Here is a 6,147-nt window from a genome sequence, read left to right as displayed (position 1 = left end):
GCATGCCCACTACTACGTATTCAAGCAGCAAGGTAGCATGACTCAAAGGGCTATGGAGCCAGAAATTTTAAATCTTGAATCTCAGGGGCTGTGTATCTATGAACAGCTCAACTAACTTCTCCGAATAGCAGGTTCATCTATAAAGCAAAGACTATATATATGTTCTACCCCATGGCTTTAGGATGGAAAATACATGGGCCAAGGCACATCAAATGCTGGGTGAAGCTCTTGGCATGTCATGGGAACTCAGAAATAGTGTTGATCATTAATGTCACACCATTTTCTTAGAGACCTGAACTTTCAACTTTAGCCTAGAGAGAGCGGTCATAATAATTCACTTTTCTTGACATTTCTGTTTGGACATTTCTGTTCTCAGCTGTGCCTGGCCAAAATAAACCTAATCCAATCTGGCCCAGTTGCTGCTTGGCACCATTTTGAACACTAGTCTCATCAGTTGTTATTTTCAGTCTCTGGTTTACCCAAACAGGCCATTTTTAGAGAGTAGTGAGTTTAAACCTAAGCTGCCAATAAAATAGATTTATCTTGAAAGCAGCAGGGCCCTTCTGAAGGAATGTCAATATAAATACACACAGGGTCCAGGGATTCTCCACAAGCATTGTCACTGGCCTGGGTATGTGCTCAGCTATGAACTCTCGAAATTCTATTTTGGGGGTTTTGTGTCTATATATGTTTTACCAACCCAGCCATCCGCTAGGTTTGGATGTCCTTTCAGAGTGAACTTGATCCTGTTTCACTTTTGGTCTCCCTCCAGAGGAGCGAATGCACTGGCATAGCTCTGCCATTTGTCAGCCAGAAGTCTGGCTACACATTTGCTCGTCAATCTAAACCTAACCTATTCTCATCGGCGCGCTTGGGGGGTTTGTGTAAATGAGCCAGGCGCTCTGTCACTCACCAGCAATATCTCTGCCTAGCGGTGTACACCCACATGCCTTTATGAAATGTCTCATTATGCCGGTGGAAGAAATAGTCCCATGAATGTGCTTTTTCAGGGATGGTGACAACAGAATGTTTTAAGTCTATTCACTACCACAAGGATCAATGGCACTTCTGCCAAAGACTTTGCTCATGGGTACAATAGCGCGTGTCAGCACTTTCTGACATTAGAGGGTCTCCCGTGCGAGGTAAGTGGACCAAGTTTTCTGCATGGCTAACAAATGCAACCCCCAGTTTTAGAGCTGAGTGTTTCCTATCTGGCCATGGATCATTACAGACCAACTCTGCTTTGGGGATCCATAATGTCATTTCGACTTTCTCAGTACTTAGGAACCCATGAGTATGACCCCAGAATTTGTAAAGGAGCAGACCCTTATTAGCTCAGTGTGCTTTATTGTGGCTCTCCCAACAATTAGACCACACATGCTTTAATCGGTTGCTTCAAAAAGTTTGTATTAGTCAAAGGACAGCAATCAGTGAATTTATATTCACTTGATGCTTGGTAACATGCTTTAATCATGAATTAGGTGGTCTTTTTAAAGAATATTCTAAGATACTTGCTTCCGATTGAGGTAACTGTGATTTTCTTTTAATTGGGTGATGAGACAAGAGTTCATTCGTTCTTTCTAGCATTTCCAAAAGGCACAAAATGACTGATCAACTGAGAATTTAAATGTATGTATGTGTGTATGTTTATATGTATGTATATATGTGTGTATATGTATATATGTATGTATGTGTGTATGTATATATATGCTGGCATTGACATATAAATTGACTGGCCAATTTGACCAGTTAACGTTAGTGTCTCCAGGTTATACAGTGGTGTTTTAGTGTCCAGATAATACATGAAAGTCATGGGGAAATGGAGATGGAAAGACTGTCACTCCTGGCCACTACAGAGAGCATGTTTTATTTCTGGGAGTGGAAAGCCTGTTGTCATTACCATTCACTGTGAGAACTCTAAGACCAATACTGCATTTTTAAAAAATTCAATATCTGTGAAAGGTTATTCATCTAAATAATGTATCCCCTAAAATTAAGGACTCACAGAAGTAACTATATTGTATCGGCTCCCAAAGTGTCTAAAATGGACAGACGATAGATTCTGTTTAGAGAGCAATAACTTTTTCCTCACTGTGTGGATTCTGAACAGCTACAGCAGATCATAAGAGTTTAATTCTGAATTCCAACCATGAAGTCACTTGGTCACACTATAAGCATTAGTGTCTGCTTAAGTAAAATTGTGTGTTGTAGTGAATTACAAATCCTGGCTTCCCGGAGCAATCCCTTCCAGGGTAGCCTTTTCTCTCTGACGTCTGCCCTCTAGTGTTCCCAGGATGAAGTGCAGTCTCAAAAGTTCAAATTAAAAATATAATGGTATTTTTGCAATGTCAGTATTTTCCCCCAGACACCATATATTAAAGCAAAATTACAGCTAGATGGGCTGACTAGGGCATTATATGATGGCAGGAGTTTTTCATCTGAGGATCCAAACCCAGTAGAATCTCAATCCCATCTTCAGACTCCTAAAGAGCCATTGACTTTGTACCTAGTTCTTAAGGGTTAAATCCCTCTTCTGCTTTGAATCCTTGTGTCTGATTTTGCTTCTACTGTGATATGCAGAAAGGTAAATGATACTAATAACTAAGGCATGCAATCAGGCATTGCTTTGACATGGTCCACAGGGGAAGAACTTCGAAGTAACCTGAGAGGTTCAAGGATTTTTAATTTGGCTCTAGAAAAAAAAAAAGTGACTGATTTCTTAAAGGCCTTCCAAAAGCCGATGCATATTGATAGTCACAGAAGCCCTGAGTCAAACTCAGGGTCTAGCCATGGGAAACTATACTGCTTTGACTAGTTTTTCTTTACTGAAAACAAAATATGTTTCCAAAGCTGTCTGTTGCTATTACTGCTACTTTGAAAATCAGCCGCAGCTGATTATGAGTGCTAATAATAGACCAAGGTCATCCAGGGACCTACCCAGTCCCCATACCTAGCCACAGTGCCTAGTTATCCCTGCCAAGCTAGCTAGGCCAGCCAGGCCCGGCAAGACTACTATTTTCAGTTGGAGTTTCTAAGAGAAAGCCCTTGACTGCCCTTCAGACTGCTGGCATTTGATTTTATACTCAGTCATTCTGAACTACTGTCTGTCCTATGCTCAATGACCTCTCTGGCTCACATTGTCCTACCTTTTAGGAGAACCCTACGGCAGGTTCACAGGTATGTCATACTGTGATATTAAAATGAATCTTTTGTGTAACAGACAAAAAGCTCACTCACTCATGTCTCTGCTTCATCAAATTGCTTCACCGAGTTCCTGTGCAGGAAGCCTCAGGCTGTTTCAGACTCCCTTATGCTCCTGTGGTCCCAGCCTCCAGCCACTGCCAGGCCAGGCCTTATCCATGCAGATTGGCCAAGGTCTGCTGGAGTCCTCTCCCATGTCCATGTCACTACAGGTCATCCTTTCTTCATGTCTCCAATCTACCACCATCCGAGGAGATGATCTGGAATTATAACCCAGGTCTACTGGCTTGGGTCTGTTTATCCCACTGACTTGGGGAGCTAAAAGATTAACTGGAAATGTCTTGGGGAGTAAGAAGTTAAATCAAAAGATGGAAGGAGCAAGGATGTGCTAGGGGCTAGTGTTTGCTGCCTTGTGAGTACAGGCAAATCTCCCAATGCTGCAAGATTTGGAAACCCAAGGGATATTAACACATAGACAGCATGCCCAGGGGTGGTAGTGTGCACCTTTAATCCCAACTCTCAGGAGGCAGAGAGAAGCAGATAGATCTCTGTGAATTCAAAGCTACCCTGGTCTATAGAACAAATTCCAGGACATCTAGGACTATCCAGAGAAACCCTGTCTTGAAAGAGAGAGGGAGAGAGAGAGAGAGAGAGAGAGAGAGAGAGAGAGAGAGAGAGAGAGAGAGCGAGAGAGCCACCACGCACACACCTCACATATGCCATGCCTTCAGACTTGCTCATTTAATGTCCATACATTTGGCTCATCTGTAAACTTCCAGTGTCAATGAAGGGTGAGCCTGGAAAACTCAGTCTCCAGCTCTGTCCCACAGCTGTGACTGGTGTGTGACCTAGTCCTTTTATCAGAGGCATCCAGAAAGACTGACTGGGGGAAACTGACAGACTGAGCTGGCCTTCTATCCTCCTTGCACAGGTTTCCTGTGGTCAACTGTGTGGCTAGATAGTCACTATGAACTCAGCGTGGAACAGATTAATGGTGGAAGGCAAAATCTGGCCTCCAATTGGATTGCTCAGCAGTTTGATTGCTCAGCATAGCATGTCCTATCTTTTTTTTTTTTTTCCTTTCAACCTTCATTTATTTGCTCAAAATTTTTGGCAATTTGAGTTAGATGTAGTGGGTGTGGTTCCTCTGAGGGTCTCTTTTGGGCCCCAAATGATCAGTACAGGCTGAGACTGGTGCATGCTCATATCATGGAGAACAGGCTGTCTGTGGGCATGTGTCCCTCAGCTGTGTGGCCTCACAGATAAGCTTGACCTTAGTTTCACTGTTGCCCCATGGATACACTGTAGCAGTAGCGGCAAGCCTCAGGTTTTTTCAAATCTCTACGAGTTTGTACGAGTTTGCTAGAATCCCTTTGTCACATAGTCCAAAGCAGAATTAAAGAATAGAGATAGAAAGAGTCCAAAGAGACTACAGTATACAAAGACATGGATTGGGGGCCATTTTTCAATCTATTGCAGAGACCATCTCAGGGCTGTCTTTCTGAAACCTACACATAAGTCTGGGGAGACCCCTGCCTTTCTTAACAACCACCACACAGTACATGACACTTTATGTAAGCCTGACCAGACATTGGGGAGAGGGTCCTGTCAGTCCTGATGAATGCCAAGCAATCCCTGTCCAGCTTTCTGGAGACAGACAGATAATACTTCTGGGATGAGCCTCCCAGAACTTACAGGAATGGAAACACAAGAAGAGTCCAAAGAGATCTAAGGAAGAGAAACTGCAACACGCCCTATGAAGTGCAGGCAAACTCACTGTTGCAGAGAAAGTATTGAATCTGTAGGACATTATTGGGCTCCATTCTTACTAGGCAATGTAGCAGTGTGGCCCACATGAGCTCCCTCCCCCTAGCCACATGCCCTCCAACTGAAGGCAGTCCTCATTGATTCCTTCCAGTATGTTCTATTACCTTAATTACCTTTTAGAACTAAAAGTGGGTGTTGATTACCATTTGTCCAGCTCTTTACCCATTGTGTAGAACTGAGGACAATAAGCTAGTCCCCATTGAAAATGAAAAAGCTAGGGGGAGGGAACAGGGGTTTCTTTTTTTAATTTAATTTTATTTTATTTTATTTTATTTTTTTGGAGGGGGACCTGGGAAAGGAGATATTCTATGACATGTAAATAAAGAAAACATCTAATAAAAAATTACTTACTTTGATGAATATACTTCAGCTATTTTAAATGCATGTGTGCTAATCACACATGCAAACACACACATGCAAACACACACATGCACACACACACACTGGGCAAAAGAAGAAAATGAAAAAGCTAGAGACACATCAGCAGGCTCTGAGCCAGTGAAGGAAAAATATTCATATATAAGAAATATATATGGAAAATGTGTCTGAATAGGAAAAAAAGTACCTTAAAGATGCTATTATATAATAGCTTCATTCACTATCCTTCTGTCCATTCATTTCTTCATTCCTATCTTTCTTCTTTCCCATTGCCTACCCAGACCCCCATAACCATCTGAGTTTTTCACTCTTGATGAATGAATACCTTACTTGGGGATTTGGCCTGAGCCAAATCGCCAATTCACAGCCTACTCACTGCATTTTTAACCAGTGACAGCTGGAGCTTGCGCCTTGCATCCCTCCTTCTCATCCTTATTCTATCTGTAAGGGAAGGAAACAGAAGGACACTACACGCAACAGTCACTGACACTCATCAAAGACAAGCCACCGACATAGGAACTGAACAAAAAAAGGCTTTCTAGGCTGGCGGTGGGAGTCACGGTCAAGCGCATGCTCAGTAGCCATCAGCAGCCTGTGCCTTATTCTTTGTGGGTGAGGACGGAGAAACTGTCTCCTTCAGTTTTTTGAATAAATGGCCTGCTTCAGGAAGACACAGGCAAGTTAGTGGTGCGTCAGTCAGTGACGAGCCCAGAGGTATGTCACACTAGGGATTCTATCAGA

The 6,147-nt window shown here is 42.7% G+C and overlaps 1 protein-coding gene across 1 annotated transcript in view; it reads left to right on the top strand.

Annotated features, from left to right (window-relative positions):
* Positions 1 to 926: 926 nt before the first annotated feature.
* Positions 927 to 6,147, top strand: part of Itgb6 (integrin subunit beta 6) — a 125,335-nt gene continuing 120,114 nt past the window's right edge. Inside the window, exon 1 of the mRNA XM_031370376.1 lies at positions 927 to 1,142. The gene's annotated coding sequence lies outside the window, so the exon portion shown is untranslated. The remainder of the gene's footprint in view (positions 1,143 to 6,147) is intronic.

Source organism: Mastomys coucha, unplaced genomic scaffold, assembly GCF_008632895.1.
Source record: "Mastomys coucha isolate ucsf_1 unplaced genomic scaffold, UCSF_Mcou_1 pScaffold15, whole genome shotgun sequence".
Lineage (NCBI taxonomy): Eukaryota > Metazoa > Chordata > Mammalia > Rodentia > Muridae > Mastomys > Mastomys coucha.
This window is presented reverse-complemented; position numbering and strand designations above follow the sequence as displayed.